Source organism: Tasmannia lanceolata, unplaced genomic scaffold, assembly GCF_043159265.1.
Source record: "Tasmannia lanceolata isolate RefF3 unplaced genomic scaffold, GAP_Taslan_0.1 ptg000003l, whole genome shotgun sequence".
Classification (NCBI taxonomy): Eukaryota; Viridiplantae; Streptophyta; class Magnoliopsida; order Canellales; family Winteraceae; genus Tasmannia; species Tasmannia lanceolata.
This window is the reverse complement of record NW_027518680.1, coordinates 28,629,974-28,647,203: the sequence shown is the minus strand read 5'-3', so window position 1 is coordinate 28,647,203 and position 17,230 is coordinate 28,629,974. Positions and strand designations below refer to the sequence as shown.

The following is a 17,230-nucleotide window of genomic DNA, read 5'->3' as shown; positions in this document are numbered from 1 at the left end:
TAGATAGCCGAAAAAAGTGACAGGGGTGCAACACGAGGACTTCCCAGGAGGTCACCCATCCTAGTACTACTCTCGCCCAAGCACGCTTAACTTCGGAGTTCTGATGGGATCCAGTGCATTTGTGCTGGTATGATCGCACCCAGCATGCCTCTCCATTGTCAAAGTAATAAAGAGTTTCCACTCGCATTGTCGTACGAAGTCCGTTTAAATGAAAGTGCGAAAAAATCCGGCTAGATAACATCGGATGGACGATCCGAGCATGTCGGGAAGCTGGATGACCGCCAGGGCTGTTATCGCGCGATGAATCTTCCCGAGTAGCTACGAATCAATATAAGAATCGCCACGATCTGACGGGCGGATCAAAAGTTATCGTCGGAACGATATTTGTGCACCAAGGGTAGCTCACGGCCAGTAAACACCTTCCGACATGATTCATGACTCGCATCCACTAGTACACTCATCCGCTATAGCCTGTACGTCACTGAATCTAAACAAACCCCCGCTATAATTTGACCGCAAATGAAATGTCAGAACGAATTCCGTTTATCGAATCAAACGACACTATCACCCCGCCATAATAAAGACCGGACGTATTTGAATTCACCATCCGGAAGAAAATAAAAAGATCCGAACCGAAACGTAGGAGGCGTCGCACTAAACGTGCGTTCCAGTTCGCATCGATGTTCCAGAACCGAAAGATTGTTCGAAAAAAGTGGTAGATAGCCGAAAAAAGTGACAGGGGTGCAACACGAGGACTTCCGAGGAGGTCACCCATCCTAGTACTACTCTCGCCCAAGCACGCTTAACTTCGGAGTTCTGATGGGATCCAGTGCATTTGTGCTGGTATGATCGCACCCAGCATGCCTCTCCATTGTCAAAGTAATAAAGAGTTTCCACTCGCATTGTCGTACGAAGTCCGTTTAAATGAAAGTGCGAAAAAATCCGGCTAGATAACATCGGATGGACGATCCGAGCATGTCGGGAAGCTGGATGACCGCCAGGGCTGTTGTCGCGCGATGAATCTTCCCGAGTAGCCACGAATCAATATAAGAATCGCCACGATCTGACGGGCGGATCAAAAGTTATCGTCGGAACGATATTTGTGCACCAAGGGTAGCTCACGGCCAGTAAACACCTTCCGACATGATTCATGACTCGCATCCACTAGTACACTCATCCGCTATAGCCTGTACGTCACTGAATCTAAACAAACCCCCGCTATAATTTGACCGCAAATGAAATGTCAGAACAAATTCCGTTTATCGAATCAAACGACACTATCACCCCGCCATAATAAAGACCGGACGTATTTGAATTCACCATCCGGAAGAAAATAAAAAGATCCGAACCGAAACGTAGGAGGCGTCGCACTAAACGTGCGTTCCAGTTCGCATCGATGTTCCAGAACCGAAAGATTGTTCGAAAAAAGTGGTAGATAGCCGAAAAAAGTGACAGGGGTGCAACACGAGGACTTCTCAGGAGGTCACCCATCCTAGTACTACTCTCGCCCAAGCACGCTTAACTTCGGAGTTCTGATGGGATCCAGTGCATTTGTGCTGGTATGATCGCACCCAGCATGCCTCTCCATTGCCAAAGTAATAAAGAGTTTCCACTCGCATTGTCGTACGAAGTCCGTTTAAATGAAAGTGCGAAAAAACCCTGCTAGATGACATCGGATGGACGATCCGAGCATGTCGGGAAGCCGGATGACTGCCAGGGCTGTCATCGCGCGATGAATCTTCCCGAGTACCCCCGAATCAATATAAGAATCGCCACGATCTGACGGGCGGATCAAATGTTATCGTCGGAACGATATTTGTGCACCAAGGTTAGCTCACGGCCAGTAAACACCTTCCGACCGGATTCATGACTCGCATCTACTAGTACACTAATCCGCTATAGCCTGTACGTCACTGAATCTAAACAAACCCCCGCTATAATTTGACCGCAAATGAAATGTCAGAACGAATTCCGTTTATCGAATCAAACGACACTATCACCCCGCCATAATAAAGACCGGACGTATTTGAATTCACCATCCGGAAGAAAATAAAAAGATCCGAACCGAAACGTAGGAGGCGTCGCACTAAACGTGCGTTTCAGTTCGCAACGATGTTCCAGAACCGAAAGATTGTTCGAAAAAAGTGGTAGATAGCCGAAAAAAGTGACAGGGGTGCAACACGAGGACTTCCCAGGAGGTCACCCATCCTAGTACTACACTCGCCCAAGCACGCTTAACTTCGGAGTTCTGATGGGATCCAGTGCATTTGTGCTGTTATGATCGCACCCAGCATGCCTCTCCATTGTCAAAGTAATAAAGAGTTTCCACTCGCATTGTCGTACGAAGTCCGTTTAAATGAAAGTGCAAAAAAATCCGGCTAGATAACATCGGATGGACGATCTGAGCATGTCGGGAAGCTGGATGACCGCCAGGGCTGTTATCGCGCGATGAATCTTCCCGAGTAGCCACGATTCAATATAAGAATCGCCACGATCTGACGGGCGGATCAAAAGTTATCGTCGGAACGATATTTGTGCACCAAGGGTAGCTCACGGCCAGTAAACACCTTCCGACCGGATTCATGACTCGCATCCACTAGTACACTCATCCGCTATAGCCTGTACGTCACTGAATCTAAACAAACCCCCGCTATAATTTGACCGCAAATGAAATGTCAGAACGAATTCCGTTTATCGAATCAAACGACACTATCACCCCGCCATAATAAAGACCGGACGTCTTTGAATTCACCATCCGGAAGAAAATAAAAAGATCCGAACCGAAACTTAGGAGGCGACGCACTAAACGTGCGTTTCAGTTCGCATCGATGTTCCAGAACCGAAAGATTGTTCGAAAAAAGTGGTAGATAGCCGAAAAAAGTGACAGGGGTGCAACACGAGGACTTCCCAGGAGGTCACCCATCCTAGTACTACTCTCGCCCAAGCACGCTTAACTTCGGAGTTCTGATGGGATCCAGTGCATTTGTGCTGGTATGATCGCACCCAGCATGCCTCTCCATTGTCAAAGTAATAAAGAGTTTCCACTCGCATTGTCGTACGAAGTCCGTTTAAATGAAAGTGCGAAAAAATCCTGCTAGATGACATCGGATGGACGATCCGAGCATGTCGGGAAGCCGGATGACCGCCAGGGCTGTCATTGCGCGATTAAAATCTTCCCGAGTACCCCCGAATCAATATAAGAATCGCCACGATCTGACGGGCGGATCAAAAGTTATCGTCGGAACGATATTTGTGCACCAAGGGTAGCTCACGGCCAGTAAACACCTTCCGACCGGATTCATGACTCGCATCCACTAGTACACTCATCCGCTATAGCCTGTACGTCACTGAATCTAAACAAACCCCCGCTATAATTAGACCGCAAATGAAATGTCAGAACGAATTCCGTTTATCGAATCAAACGACACTACTACCCCGCCATAATAAAGACCGGACGTATTTGAATTCACCATCCAGAAGAAAATAAAAAGATCCGAACCGAAACGTAGGAGGCGTCGCACTAAACGTGAGTTTCAGTTCGCATCGATGTTCCAGAACCGAAAGATTGTTCGAAAAAAGTGGTAGATAGCCGAAAAAAGTGACAGGGGTGCAACACGAGGACTTCCCAGGAGGTCACCCATCCTAGTACTACTCTCGCCCAAGCACGCTTAACTTCGGAGTTCTGATGGGATCCAGTGCATTTGTGCTGGTATGATCGCACCCAGCATGCCTCTCCATTGTCAAAGTAATAAAGAGTTTCCACTCGCATTGTCGTACGAAGTCCGTTTAAATGAAAGTGCGAAAAAATCCTGCTAGATGACATCGGATGGACGATCCGAGCATGTCGGGAAGCTGGATGACCGCCAGGGCTGTTATCGCGCGATGAATCTTCCCGAGTACCCCCGAATCAATATAAGAATCGCCACGATCTGACGGGCGGATCAAAAGTTATCGTCGGAACGATATTTGTGCACCACGGGTAGCTCACGGCCAGTAAACACCTTCCGACCGGATTCATGACTCGCATCCACTAGTACACTCATCCGCTATAGCCTGTACGTCACTGAATCTAAACAAACCCCCGCTATAATTTGACCGCAAATGAAATGTCAGAACGAATTCCGTTTATCGAATCAAACGACACTATCACCCCGCCATAATAAAGACCGGACGTCTTTGAATTCACCATCCGGAAGAAAATAAAAAGATCCGAACCGAAACGTATGAGGCGACGCACTAAACGTGCGTTTCAGTTCGCATCGATGTTCCAGAACCGAAAGATTGTTCGAAAAAAGTGGTAGATAGCCGAAAAAAGTGACAGGGGTGCAACACGAGGACTTCCCAGGAGGTCACCCATCCTAGTACTACTCTCGCCCAAGCACGCTTAACTTCGGAGTTCTGATGGGATCCAGTGCATTTGTGCTGGTATGATCGCACCCAGCATGCCTCTCCATTGTCAAAGTAATAAAGAGTTTCCACTCGCATTGTCGTACGAAGTCCGTTTAAATGAAAGTGCGAAAAAATCCGGCTAGATAACATCGGATGGACGATCCGAGCATGTCGGGAAGCTGGATGACCGCTAGGGCTGTTATCGCGCGATGAATCTTCCCGAGTAGCTACGAATCAATATAAGAATCGCCACGATCTGACGGGCGGATCAAAAGTTATCGTCGGAACGATATTTGTGCACCAAGGGTAGCTCACGGCCAGTAAACACCTTCCGACATGATTCATGACTCGCATCCACTAGTACACTCATCCGCTATAGCCTGTACGTCACTGAATCTAAACAAACCCCCGCTATAATTTGACCGCAAATGAAATGTCAGAACGAATTCCGTTTATCGAATCAAACGACACTATCACCCCGCCATAATAAAGACCGGACGTATTTGAATTCACCATCCGGAAGAAAATAAAAAGATCCGAACCGAAACGTAGGAGGCGTCGCACTAAACGTGCGTTCCAGTTCGCATCGATGTTCCAGAACCGAAAGATTGGTCGAAAAAAGTGGTAGATAGCCGAAAAAAGTGACAGGGGTGCAACACGAGGACTTCCGAGGAGGTCACCCATCCTAGTACTACTCTCGCCCAAGCACGCTTAACTTCGGAGTTCTGATGGGATCCAGTGCATTTGTGCTGGTATGATCGCACCCAGCATGCCTCTCCATTGTCAAAGTAATAAAGAGTTTCCACTCGCATTGTCGTACGAAGTCCGTTTAAATGAAAGTGCGAAAAAATCCGGCTAGATAACATCGGATGGACGATCCGAGCATGTCGGGAAGCTGGATGACCGCCAGGGCTGTTGTCGCGCGATGAATCTTCCCGAGTAGCCACGAATCAATATAAGAATCGCCACGATCTGACGGGCGGATCAAAAGTTATCGTCGGAACGATATTTGTGCACCAAGGGTAGCTCACGGCCAGTAAACACCTTCCGACATGATTCATGACTCGCATCCACTAGTACACTCATCCGCTATAGCCTGTACGTCACTGAATCTAAAGAAACCCCCGCTATAATTTGACCGCAAATGAAATGTCAGAACAAATTCCGTTTATCGAATCAAACGACACTATCACCCCGCCATAATAAAGACCGGACGTATTTGAATTCACCATCCGGAAGAAAATAAAAAGATCCGAACCGAAACGTAGGAGGCGTCGCACTAAACGTGCGTTCCAGTTCGCATCGATGTTCCAGAACCGAAAGATTGTTCGAAAAAAGTGGTAGATAGCCGAAAAAAGTGACAGGGGTGCAACACGAGGACTTCTCAGGAGGTCACCCATCCTAGTACTACTCTCGCCCAAGCACGCTTAACTTCGGAGTTCTGATGGGATCCAGTGCATTTGTGCTGGTATGATCGCACCCAGCATGCCTCTCCATTGCCAAAGTAATAAAGAGTTTCCACTCGCATTGTCGTACGAAGTCCGTTTAAATGAAAGTGCGAAAAAACCCTGCTAGATGACATCGGATGGACGATCCGAGCATGTCGGGAAGCCGGATGACCGCCAGGGCTGTCATCGCGCGATGAATCTTCCCGAGTACCCCCGAATCAATATAAGAATCGCCACGATCTGACGGGCGGATCAAATGTTATCGTCGGAACGATATTTGTGCACCAAGGTTAGCTCACGGCCAGTAAACACCTTCCGACCGGATTCATGACTCGCATCTACTAGTACACTAATCCGCTATAGCCTGTACGTCACTGAATCTAAACAAACCCCCGCTATAATTTGACCGCAAATGAAATGTCAGAACGAATTCCGTTTATCGAATCAAACGACACTATCACCCCGCCATAATAAAGACCGGACGTATTTGAATTCACCATCCGGAAGAAAATAAAAAGATCCGAACCGAAACGTAGGAGGCGTCGCACTAAACGTGCGTTTCAGTTCGCAACGATGTTCCAGAACCGAAAGATTGTTCGAAAAAAGTGGTAGATAGCCGAAAAAAGTGACAGGGGTGCAACACGAGGACTTCCCAGGAGGTCACCCATCCTAGTACTACACTCGCCCAAGCACGCTTAACTTCGGAGTTCTGATGGGATCCAGTGCATTTGTGCTGTTATGATCGCACCCAGCATGCCTCTCCATTGTCAAAGTAATAAAGAGTTTCCACTCGCATTGTCGTACGAAGTCCGTTTAAATGAAAGTGCAAAAAAATCCGGCTAGATAACATCGGATGGACGATCTGAGCATGTCGGGAAGCTGGATGACCGCCAGGGCTGTTATCGCGCGATGAATCTTCCCGAGTAGCCACGATTCAATATAAGAATCGCCACGATCTGACGGGCGGATCAAAAGTTATCGTCGGAACGATATTTGTGCACCAAGGGTAGCTCACGGCCAGTAAACACCTTCCGACCGGATTCATGACTCGCATCCACTAGTACACTCATCCGCTATAGCCTGTACGTCACTGAATCTAAACAAACCCCCGCTATAATTTGACCGCAAATGAAATGTCAGAACGAATTCCGTTTATCGAATCAAACGACACTATCACCCCGCCATAATAAAGACCGGACGTCTTTGAATTCACCATCCGGAAGAAAATAAAAAGATCCGAACCGAAACTTAGGAGGCGACGCACTAAACGTGCGTTTCAGTTCGCATCGATGTTCCAGAACCGAAAGATTGTTCGAAAAAAGTGGTAGATAGCCGAAAAAAGTGACAGGGGTGCAACACGAGGACTTCCCAGGAGGTCACCCATCCTAGTACTACTCTCGCCCAAGCACGCTTAACTTCGGAGTTCTGATGGGATCCAGTGCATTTGTGCTGGTATGATCGCACCCAGCATGCCTCTCCATTGTCAAAGTAATAAAGAGTTTCCACTCGCATTGTCGTACGAAGTCCGTTTAAATGAAAGTGCGAAAAAATCCTGCTAGATGACATCGGATGGACGATCCGAGCATGTCGGGAAGCTGGATGACCGCCAGGGCTGTTATCGCGCGATGAATCTTCCCGAGTACCCCCGAATCAATATAAGAATCGCCACGATCTGACGGGCGGATCAAAAGTTATCGTCGGAACGATATTTGTGCACCACGGGTAGCTCACGGCCAGTAAACACCTTCCGACCGGATTCATGTCTCGCATCCACTAGTACACTCATCCGCTATAGCCTGTACGTCACTGAATCTAAACAAACCCCCGCTATAATTTGACCGCAAATGAAATGTCAGAACGAATTCCGTTTATCGAATCAAACGACACTATCACCCCGCTATAATAAAGACCGGACGTCTTTGAATTCACCATCCGGAAGAAAATAAAAAGATCCGAACTGAAACGTATGAGGCGACGCACTAAACGTTCGTTTCAGTTCGCATCGATGTTCCAGAACCGAAAGATTGTTCGAAAAAAGTGGTAGATAGCCGAAAAAAGTGACAGGGGTGCAACACGAGGACTTCCGAGGAGGTCACCCATCCTAGTACTACTCTCGCCCAAGCACGCTTAACTTCGGAGTTCTGATGGGATCCAGTGCATTTGTGCTGGTATGATCGCACCCAGCATGCCTCTCCATTGTCAAAGTAATAAAGAGTTTCCACTCGCATTGTCGTACGAAGTCCGTTTAAATGAAAGTGCGAAAAAATCCGGCTAGATAACATCGGATGGACGATCCGAGCATGTCGGGAAGCTGGATGACCGCCAGGGCTGTTATCGTGCGATGAATCTTCCCGAGTAGCTACAAATCAATATAAGAATCGCCACGATCTGACGGGCGGATCAAAAGTTATCGTCGGAACAATATTTGTGCACCAAGGGTAGCTTACGGCCACTAAACACCTTCCGACCGGATTCATTACTCGCATCCACTAGTACACTCATCCGCTATATCCTGTACGTCACTGAATCTAAACAAACCCCCGCTATAATTTGACCGCAAATGAAATGTCAGAACGAATTCCGTTTATCGAATCAAACAACACTATCACCCCGCCATAATAAAGACCGGACGTATTTGTATTCACCATCCGGAAGAAAATAAAAAGATCCGAACCGAAACGTAGGAGGCGTCGCACTAAACGTGCGTTTCAGTTCGCATCGATGTTCCAGAACCGAAAGATTGTTCGAAAAAAGTGGTAGATAGCCGAAAAAAGTGACAGGGGTGCAAGACGAGGACTTCCGAGGAGGTCACCCATCCTAGTACTACTCTCGCCCAAGCACGCTTAACTTCGGAGTTCTGATGGGATCCAGTGCATTTGTGCTGGTATGATCGCACCCAGCATGCCTCTCCATTGTCAAAGTAATAAAGAGTTTCCACTCGCATTGTCGTACGAAGTCCGTTTAAATGAAAGTGCGAAAAAATCCGGCTAGATAACATCGGATGGACGATCCGAGCATGTCGGGAAGCTGGATGACCGCCAGGGCTGTTATCGCGCGATGAATCTTCCCGAGTAGCCACGAATCAATATAAGAATCGCCACGATCTGACGGGCGGATCAAAAGTTATCGTCGGAACGATATTTGTGCACCAAGGGTAGCTCACGGCCAGTAAACACCTTCCGACATGATTCATGACTCGCATCCACTAGTACACTCATCCGCTATAGCCTGTACGTCACTGAATCTAAACAAACCCCCGCTATAATTTGACCGCAAATGAAATGTCAGAACGAATTCCGTTTATCGAATCAAACGACACTATCACCCCGCCATAATAAAGACCGGACGTATTTGAATTCACCATCCGGAAGAAAATAAAAAGATCCGAACCGAAACGTAGGTGGCGTCGCACTAAACGTGCGTTCCAGTTCGCATCGATGTTCCAGAACCGAAAGATTGTTCGAAAAAAGTGGTAGATAGCCGAAAAAAGTGACAGGGGTGCAACACGAGGACTTCCGAGGAGGTCACCCATCCTAGTACTACTCTCGCCCAAGCACGCTTAACTTCGGAGTTCTGATGGGATCCAGTGCATTTGTGCTGGTATGATCGCACCCAGCATGCCTCTCCATTGTCAAAGTAATAAAGAGTTTCCACTCGCATTGTCGTACGAAGTCCGTTTAAATGAAAGTGCGAAAAAATCCGGCTAGATAACATCGGATGGACGATCCGAGCATGTCGGGAAGCTGGATGACCGCCAGGGCTGTTATCGCGCGATGAATCTTCCCGAGTAGCCACGAATCAATATAAGAATCGCCACGATCTGACGGGCGGATCAAAAGTTATCGTCGGAACGATATTTGTGCACCAAGGGTAGCTCACGGCCAGTAAACACCTTCCGACATGATTCATGACTCGCATCCACTAGTACACTCATCCGCTATAGCCTGTACGTCACTGAATCTAAACAAACCCCCGCTATAATTTGACCGCAAATGAAATGTCAGAACGAATTCCGTTTATCGAATCAAACGACACTATCACCCCGCCATAATAAAGACCGGACGTATTTGAATTCACCATCCGGAAGAAAATAAAAAGATCCGAACCGAAACGTAGGAGGCGTCGCACTAAACGTGCGTTCCAGTTCGCATCGATGTTCCAGAACCGAAAGATTGTTCGAAAAAATTGGTAGATAGCCGAAAAAAGTGACAGGGGTGCAACACGAGGACTTCCCAGGAGGTCACCCATCCTAGTACTACTCTCGCCCAAGCACGCTTAACTTCGGAGTTCTGATGGGATCCAGTGCATTTGTGCTGGTATGATCGCACCCAGCATGCCTCTCCATTGCCAAAGTAATAAAGAGTTTCCACTCGCATTGTCGTACGAAGTCCGTTTAAATGAAAGTGCGAAAAAACCCTGCTAGATGACATCGGATGGACGATCCGAGCATGTCGGGAAGCCGGATGACCGCCAGGGCTGTCATCGCGCGATGAATCTTCCCCAGTACCCCCGAATCAATATAAGTATCGCCACGATCTGACGGGCGGATCAAAAGTTATCGTCGGAACGATATTTGTGCACCAAGGTTAGCTCACGGCCAGTAAACACCTTCCGACCGGATTCATGACTCGCATCTACTAGTACACTCATCCGCTCTAGCCTGTACGTCACTGAATCTAAACAAACCCCCGCTATAATTTGACCGCAAATGAAATGTCAGAACGAATTCCGTTTATCGAATCAAACGACACTATCACCCCGCCATAATAAAGACCGGACGTATTTGAATTCACCATCCGGAAGAAAATAAAAAGATCCGAACCGAAACGTATGAGGCGACGCACTAAACGTGCGTTTCAGTTCGCATCGATGTTCCAGAACCGAAAGATTGTTCGAAAAAAGTGGTAGATAGCCGAAAAAAGTGACAGGGGTGCAACACGAGGACTTCCCAGGAGGTCACCCATCCTAGTACTACTCTCGCCCAAGCACGCTTAACTTCGGAGTTCTGATGGGATCCAGTGCATTTGTGCTGGTATGATCGCACCCAGCATGCCTCTCCATTGTCAAAGTAATAAAGAGTTTCCACTCGCATTGTCGTACGAAGTCCGTTTAAATGAAAGTGCGAAAAAATCCGGCTAGATAACATCGGATGGACGATCCGAGCATGTCGGGAAGCTGGATGACCGCCAGGGCTGTTATCGCGCGATGAATCTTCCCGAGTAGCTACGAATCAATATAAGAATCGCCACGATCTGACGGGCGGATCAAAAGTTATCGTCGGAACAATATTTGTGCACCAAGGGTAGCTTACGGCCACTAAACACCTTCCGACCGGATTCATTACTCGCATCCACTAGTACACTCATCCGCTATATCCTGTACGTCACTGAATCTAAACAAACCCCCGCTATAATTTGACCGCAAATGAAATGTCAGAACGAATTCCGTTTATCGAATCAAACAACACTATCACCCCGCCATAATAAAGACCGGACGTATTTGAATTCACCATCCGGAAGAAAATAAAAAGATCCGAACCGAAACGTAGGAGGCGTCGCACTAAACGTGCGTTTCAGTTCGCATCGATGTTCCAGAACCGAAAGATTGTTCGAAAAAAGTGGTAGATAGCCGAAAAAAGTGACAGGGGTGCAAGACGAGGACTTCCGAGGAGGTCACCCATCCTAGTACTACTCTCGCCCAAGCACGCTTAACTTCGGAGTTCTGATGGGATCCAGTGCATTTGTGCTGGTATGATCGCACCCAGCATGCCTCTCCATTGTCAAAGTAATAAAGAGTTTCCACTCGCATTGTCGTACGAAGTCCGTTTAAATGAAAGTGCGAAAAAATCCGGCTAGATAACATCGGATGGACGATCCGAGCATGTCGGGAAGCTGGATGACCGCCAGGCCTGTTATCGCGCGATGAATCTTCCCGAGTAGCCACGAATCAATATAAGAATCGCCACGATCTGACGGGCGGATCAAAAGTTATCGTCGGAACGATATTTGTGCACCAAGGGTAGCTCACGGCCAGTAAACACCTTCCGACATGATTCATGACTCGCATCCACTAGTACACTCATCCGCTATAGCCTGTACGTCACTGAATCTAAACAAACCCCCGCTATAATTTGACCGCAAATGAAATGTCAGAACGAATTCCGTTTATCGAATCAAACGACACTATCACCCCGCCATAATAAAGACCGGACGTATTTGAATTCACCATCCGGAAGAAAATAAAAAGATCCGAACCGAAACGTAGGTGGCGTCGCACTAAACGTGCGTTCCAGTTCGCATCGATGTTCCAGAACCGAAAGATTGTTCGAAAAAAGTGGTAGATAGCCGAAAAAAGTGACAGGGGTGCAACACGAGGACTTCCGAGGAGGTCACCCATCCTAGTACTACTCTCGCCCAAGCACGCTTAACTTCGGAGTTCTGATGGGATCCAGTGCATTTGTGCTGGTATGATCGCACCCAGCATGCCTCTCCATTGTCAAAGTAATAAAGAGTTTCCACTCGCATTGTCGTACGAAGTCCGTTTAAATGAAAGTGCGAAAAAATCCGGCTAGATAACATCGGATGGACGATCCGAGCATGTCGGGAAGCTGGATGACCGCCAGGGCTGTTATCGCGCGATGAATCTTCCCGAGTAGCCACGAATCAATATAAGAATCGCCACGATCTGACGGGCGGATCAAAAGTTATCGTCGGAACGATATTTGTGCACCAAGGGTAGCTCACGGCCAGTAAACACCTTCCGACATGATTCATGACTCGCATCCACTAGTACACTCATCCGCTATAGCCTGTACGTCACTGAATCTAAACAAACCCCCGCTATAATTTGACCGCAAATGAAATGTCAGAACGAATTCCGTTTATCGAATCAAACGACACTATCACCCCGCCATAATAAAGACCGGACGTATTTGAATTCACCATCCGGAAGAAAATAAAAAGATCCGAACCGAAACGTAGGAGGCGTCGCACTAAACGTGCGTTCCAGTTCGCATCGATGTTCCAGAACCGAAAGATTGTTCGAAAAAATTGGTAGATAGCCGAAAAAAGTGACAGGGGTGCAACACGAGGACTTCCCAGGAGGTCACCCATCCTAGTACTACTCTCGCCCAAGCACGCTTAACTTCGGAGTTCTGATGGGATCCAGTGCATTTGTGCTGGTATGATCGCACCCAGCATGCCTCTCCATTGCCAAAGTAATAAAGAGTTTCCACTCGCATTGTCGTACGAAGTCCGTTTAAATGAAAGTGCGAAAAAACCCTGCTAGATGACATCGGATGGACGATCCGAGCATGTCAGGAAGCCGGATGACCGCCAGGGCTGTCATCGCGCGATGAATCTTCCCCAGTACCCCCGAATCAATATAAGAATCGCCACGATCTGACGGGCGGATCAAAAGTTATCGTCGGAACGATATTTGTGCACCAAGGTTAGCTCACGGCCAGTAAACACCTTCCGACCGGATTCATGACTCGCATCTACTAGTACACTCATCCGCTCTAGCCTGTACGTCACTGAATCTAAACAAACCCCCGCTATAATTTGACCGCAAATGAAATGTCAGAACGAATTCCGTTTATCGAATCAAACGACACTATCACCCCGCCATAATAAAGACCGGACGTATTTGAATTCACCATCCGGAAGAAAATAAAAAGATCCGAACCGAAACGTATGAGGCGACGCACTAAACGTGCGTTTCAGTTCGCATCGATGTTCCAGAACCGAAAGATTGTTCGAAAAAAGTGGTAGATAGCCGAAAAAAGTGACAGGGGTGCAACACGAGGACTTCCCAGGAGGTCACCCATCCTAGTACTACTCTCGCCCAAGCACGCTTAACTTCGGAGTTCTGATGGGATCCAGTGCATTTGTGCTGGTATGATCGCACCCAGCATGCCTCTCCATTGTCAAAGTAATAAAGAGTTTCCACTCGCATTGTCGTACGAAGTCCGTTTAAATGAAAGTGCGAAAAAATCCGGCTAGATAACATCGGATGGACGATCCGAGCATGTCGGGAAGCTGGATGACCGCCAGGGCTGTTATCGCGCGATGAATCTTCCCGAGTAGCTACGAATCAATATAAGAATCGCCACGATCTGACGGGCAGATCAAAAGTTATCGTCGTAACAATATTTGTGCACCAAGGGTAGCTTACGGCCACTAAACACCTTCCGACCGGATTCATTACTCGCATCCACTAGTACACTCATCCGCTATATCCTGTACGTCACTGAATCTAAACAAACCCCCGCTATAATTTGACCGCAAATGAAATGTCAGAACGAATTCCGTTTATCGAATCAAACGACACTATCACCCCGCCATAATAAAGACCGGACGTATTTGAATTCACCATCCGGAAGAAAATAAAAAGATCCGAACCGAAACGTAGGAGGCGTCGCACTAAACGTGCGTTTCAGTTCGCATCGATGTTCCAGAACCGAAAGATTGTTCGAAAAAAGTGGTAGATAGCCGAAAAAAGTGACAGGGGTGCAACACGAGGACTTCCGAGGAGGTCACCCATCCTAGTACTACTCTCGCCCAAGCACGCTTAACTTCGGAGTTCTGATGGGATCCAGTGCATTTGTGCTAGTATGATCGCACCCAGCATGCCTCTCCATTGTCAAAGTAATAAAGAGTTTCCACTCGCATTGTCGTACGAAGTCCGTTTAAATGAAAGTGCGAAAAAATCCGGCTAGATAACATCGGATGGACGATCCGAGCATGTCGGGAAGCTGGATGACCGCCAGGGCTGTTATCGCGCGATGAATCTTCCCGAGTAGCCACGAATCAATATAAGAATCGCCACGATCTGACGGGCGGATCAAAAGTTATCGTCGGAACGATATTTGTGCACCAAGGGTAGCTCACGGCCAGTAAACACCTTCCGACATGATTCATGACTCGCATCCACTAGTACACTCATCCGCTATAGCCTGTACGTCACTGAATCTAAACAAACCCCCGCTATAATTTGACCGCAAATGAAATGTCAGAACGAATTCCGTTTATCGAATCAAACGACACTATCACCCCGCCATAATAAAGACCGGACGTATTTGAATTCACCATCCGGAAGAAAATAAAAAGATCCGAACCGAAACGTAGGTGGCGTCGCACTAAACGTGCGTTCCAGTTCGCATCGATGTTCCAGAACCGAAAGATTGTTCGAAAAAAGTGGTAGATAGCCGAAAAAAGTGACAGGGGTGCAACACGAGGACTTCCGAGGAGGTCACCCATCCTAGTACTACTCTCGCCCAAGCACGCTTAACTTCGGAGTTCTGATGGGATCCAGTGCATTTGTGCTGGTATGATCGCACCCAGCATGCCTCTCCATTGTCAAAGTAATAAAGAGTTTCCACTCGCATTGTCGTACGAAGTTGTAGACACCCCATTTTGATCGGACCCAAGTTCGCTATGCTTGGGCGAAACCCCATCCAATCATTTCCGCCATGTTTCGCACTTTTCCGTTAAGTGTTGAGAGAGATTATTCCCAAGAATTCGAGCAAGAGAGAATTTGGATCCGATTGATGGGCCCGTCTTGAGCATTTGTTTAGATTTGGATCAAACAGGGTGGCCCGCGCATTGTTTTAGTGAAAAATGAGTTTTGAACCTACTTCGATCCAACACCTAAAGATGATCATCAAGAGAACGGTCAAGATCTCAGAGAAGTCGTTTTAACAACCAATTTTGTTACGATCATCAGGTTGAGTTACTCGGATCAGCCCATTGAAATGATTTAGGAGGACACAACCTACTTAGGTAGGGGACCCATCAATTGGATGGTCTGGATCGTCATAGAGGAATGATTTAAGGGGGCACAACCAATTTACATTGCGAACCACCATTCGAACGGTCAAGATCATCAATTGTCGCCCATCAAATGGACGGTTCGGATCATCAAATGGGAGTGATTTAAAAATGGGGTAACATATTCACATTTTGATCTATTGGATGGCTTGGATCAGCCCATAGGATTGATTAGCGGAGCACAAATTAAATCACATTGTCGCCCATCAAATGAACGGTTCCGATCATACTTTGGAGTGGGGCATATGATTTTATGCACAATTGGGAATTTGGTCACATATGGGACCCATTTGGATTATCTTTTACCTACTCAAAAGGACTTTAAAAAAACATGCATGGGGCCACACACATGTCAAAATTCAATGTCCACAATGGTGGCCACCTACCATGGAATATGTCCACAATGGTGGCCACCTACCATGGAATAAGTCCACAATGGTGGCCACCACCCTCCCATTCCTTTGCTATAAATGGTTCAATGAGGGTGAGTAAGAGAGACACAACTCATTTCTCTTCTATCATGTGTTCTAACAAAGTTGCTATGAGGGGTTGAAAAGAAAAAAAAGAAGAAAAGAAACAAGAAAAGAAGAAAAAGAAACAAAAAAGAAGCAAAAAGAGAAAGAAAGCGGAAGCGATCGCACGGAGGCGGAATTTTCGAGTTTTTCGGCTCTCGGATTCGGCGAGGATTTCGATCACAGGTAGGTACACCGTTCTCGGAATTTTTTTTAGAATTATTTGGTATATTTTCGGATTTTTGCATGATTTTTAACAAAGAAAACTAAACGATATACTAAACAGATTCCAAAAATAATGAAATTTCGTGGGAAAATAATATGATAATGATACATTCTACCATGAATTTGTGAGAATTTTTGGATTTTGTTTGGTATATTATTTTACGCATTCTTTGAAAATTATCAGATTTTGGGAAAATTGTTACTGACGTCAAATCACAGATAAAATTCTCCAAAGTTTTACAGTAGTCTTAAATTCTATACTTCTTGCTTCTGTAAAATTTTCAAGTGATTTGGATCTTGTTTCATATGAGCTGTAGTGTTAATTCATAATCTGGTTTGAAATTTGAAAAATCCGAAACTGATAGTAAATAGTTTTCTAAATTCATGGAAATCTCACAGCATGCTATTTTCACTTATCTCTTACTACTGTAGAAATTTCATGGAATTTAGATATCTATTTCTAGTAGTTTATGTGTTATTTTTGCAATCTGGTTAATTAATTTTTAAATCCATATTAAATATGAGTTTAATGTAAAAATCTGTAAAAATCTTCCAGTAAATTACATCTCATCATATCTTGTTGGTGGAGAAGTTTCAACTCATTTCGAGTTCGTTTGCAACAGCTTCACTTGTAAAATCACTCATATGGTTAAAAATTGGTAAAATCCATTAAAAAAATAAAAATTAAGTGAAAATCATCTTAAAATCTCTAAAGCACCTTCATCTTTGTGTGTGTTTGGGAGACCCGCCCGGTCTCATTCTCTCGTTAGTCCTCTTTGTGCGTCGTTTGGTTTTGGAAGAACGCCCTACTCGGCTTGGCTTCATA

The 17,230-nt window shown here is 46.3% G+C and overlaps 22 non-coding genes across 22 annotated transcripts; all 22 read right to left on the bottom strand.

Annotated features, from left to right (window-relative positions):
* Positions 1-22: 22 nt before the first annotated feature.
* On the bottom strand, positions 23-141 carry LOC143871051 (5S ribosomal RNA). The gene has a single exon (XR_013245825.1). It is a non-coding gene; the product is annotated as a 5S ribosomal RNA (ribosomal RNA).
* Positions 142-738: 597 nt separating this feature from the next.
* On the bottom strand, positions 739-857 carry LOC143873542 (5S ribosomal RNA). The gene has a single exon (XR_013248248.1). It is a non-coding gene; the product is annotated as a 5S ribosomal RNA (ribosomal RNA).
* Positions 858-1,454: 597 nt separating this feature from the next.
* LOC143873027 (5S ribosomal RNA) lies at positions 1,455-1,573 on the bottom strand. Its single transcript, XR_013247751.1, has one exon. It is a non-coding gene; the product is annotated as a 5S ribosomal RNA (ribosomal RNA).
* A 597-nt stretch (positions 1,574-2,170) lies between these two features.
* LOC143874579 (5S ribosomal RNA) lies at positions 2,171-2,289 on the bottom strand. The gene has a single exon (XR_013249254.1). It is a non-coding gene; the product is annotated as a 5S ribosomal RNA (ribosomal RNA).
* Positions 2,290-2,886: 597 nt separating this feature from the next.
* On the bottom strand, positions 2,887-3,005 carry LOC143871039 (5S ribosomal RNA). Its single transcript, XR_013245814.1, has one exon. It is a non-coding gene; the product is annotated as a 5S ribosomal RNA (ribosomal RNA).
* A 599-nt stretch (positions 3,006-3,604) lies between these two features.
* On the bottom strand, positions 3,605-3,723 carry LOC143871028 (5S ribosomal RNA). The gene has a single exon (XR_013245803.1). It is a non-coding gene; the product is annotated as a 5S ribosomal RNA (ribosomal RNA).
* Positions 3,724-4,320: 597 nt separating this feature from the next.
* On the bottom strand, positions 4,321-4,439 carry LOC143871015 (5S ribosomal RNA). Its single transcript, XR_013245791.1, has one exon. It is a non-coding gene; the product is annotated as a 5S ribosomal RNA (ribosomal RNA).
* A 597-nt stretch (positions 4,440-5,036) lies between these two features.
* On the bottom strand, positions 5,037-5,155 carry LOC143873540 (5S ribosomal RNA). The gene has a single exon (XR_013248246.1). It is a non-coding gene; the product is annotated as a 5S ribosomal RNA (ribosomal RNA).
* Positions 5,156-5,752: 597 nt separating this feature from the next.
* On the bottom strand, positions 5,753-5,871 carry LOC143873026 (5S ribosomal RNA). The gene has a single exon (XR_013247750.1). It is a non-coding gene; the product is annotated as a 5S ribosomal RNA (ribosomal RNA).
* A 597-nt stretch (positions 5,872-6,468) lies between these two features.
* On the bottom strand, positions 6,469-6,587 carry LOC143874578 (5S ribosomal RNA). Its single transcript, XR_013249253.1, has one exon. It is a non-coding gene; the product is annotated as a 5S ribosomal RNA (ribosomal RNA).
* Positions 6,588-7,184: 597 nt separating this feature from the next.
* On the bottom strand, positions 7,185-7,303 carry LOC143871003 (5S ribosomal RNA). The gene has a single exon (XR_013245779.1). It is a non-coding gene; the product is annotated as a 5S ribosomal RNA (ribosomal RNA).
* A 597-nt stretch (positions 7,304-7,900) lies between these two features.
* Positions 7,901-8,019, bottom strand: LOC143873539 (5S ribosomal RNA). Its single transcript, XR_013248245.1, has one exon. It is a non-coding gene; the product is annotated as a 5S ribosomal RNA (ribosomal RNA).
* Positions 8,020-8,616: 597 nt separating this feature from the next.
* Positions 8,617-8,735, bottom strand: LOC143874535 (5S ribosomal RNA). The gene has a single exon (XR_013249211.1). It is a non-coding gene; the product is annotated as a 5S ribosomal RNA (ribosomal RNA).
* Positions 8,736-9,332: 597 nt separating this feature from the next.
* Positions 9,333-9,451, bottom strand: LOC143873538 (5S ribosomal RNA). Its single transcript, XR_013248244.1, has one exon. It is a non-coding gene; the product is annotated as a 5S ribosomal RNA (ribosomal RNA).
* A 597-nt stretch (positions 9,452-10,048) lies between these two features.
* On the bottom strand, positions 10,049-10,167 carry LOC143870992 (5S ribosomal RNA). The gene has a single exon (XR_013245768.1). It is a non-coding gene; the product is annotated as a 5S ribosomal RNA (ribosomal RNA).
* A 597-nt stretch (positions 10,168-10,764) lies between these two features.
* On the bottom strand, positions 10,765-10,883 carry LOC143870981 (5S ribosomal RNA). The gene has a single exon (XR_013245757.1). It is a non-coding gene; the product is annotated as a 5S ribosomal RNA (ribosomal RNA).
* A 597-nt stretch (positions 10,884-11,480) lies between these two features.
* On the bottom strand, positions 11,481-11,599 carry LOC143874534 (5S ribosomal RNA). The gene has a single exon (XR_013249210.1). It is a non-coding gene; the product is annotated as a 5S ribosomal RNA (ribosomal RNA).
* Positions 11,600-12,196: 597 nt separating this feature from the next.
* Positions 12,197-12,315, bottom strand: LOC143873537 (5S ribosomal RNA). The gene has a single exon (XR_013248243.1). It is a non-coding gene; the product is annotated as a 5S ribosomal RNA (ribosomal RNA).
* A 597-nt stretch (positions 12,316-12,912) lies between these two features.
* LOC143870969 (5S ribosomal RNA) lies at positions 12,913-13,031 on the bottom strand. Its single transcript, XR_013245746.1, has one exon. It is a non-coding gene; the product is annotated as a 5S ribosomal RNA (ribosomal RNA).
* Positions 13,032-13,628: 597 nt separating this feature from the next.
* Positions 13,629-13,747, bottom strand: LOC143870958 (5S ribosomal RNA). Its single transcript, XR_013245735.1, has one exon. It is a non-coding gene; the product is annotated as a 5S ribosomal RNA (ribosomal RNA).
* Positions 13,748-14,344: 597 nt separating this feature from the next.
* LOC143874279 (5S ribosomal RNA) lies at positions 14,345-14,463 on the bottom strand. Its single transcript, XR_013248964.1, has one exon. It is a non-coding gene; the product is annotated as a 5S ribosomal RNA (ribosomal RNA).
* A 597-nt stretch (positions 14,464-15,060) lies between these two features.
* Positions 15,061-15,179, bottom strand: LOC143873536 (5S ribosomal RNA). Its single transcript, XR_013248242.1, has one exon. It is a non-coding gene; the product is annotated as a 5S ribosomal RNA (ribosomal RNA).
* Between the last annotated feature and the right edge of the window lie 2,051 nt (positions 15,180-17,230).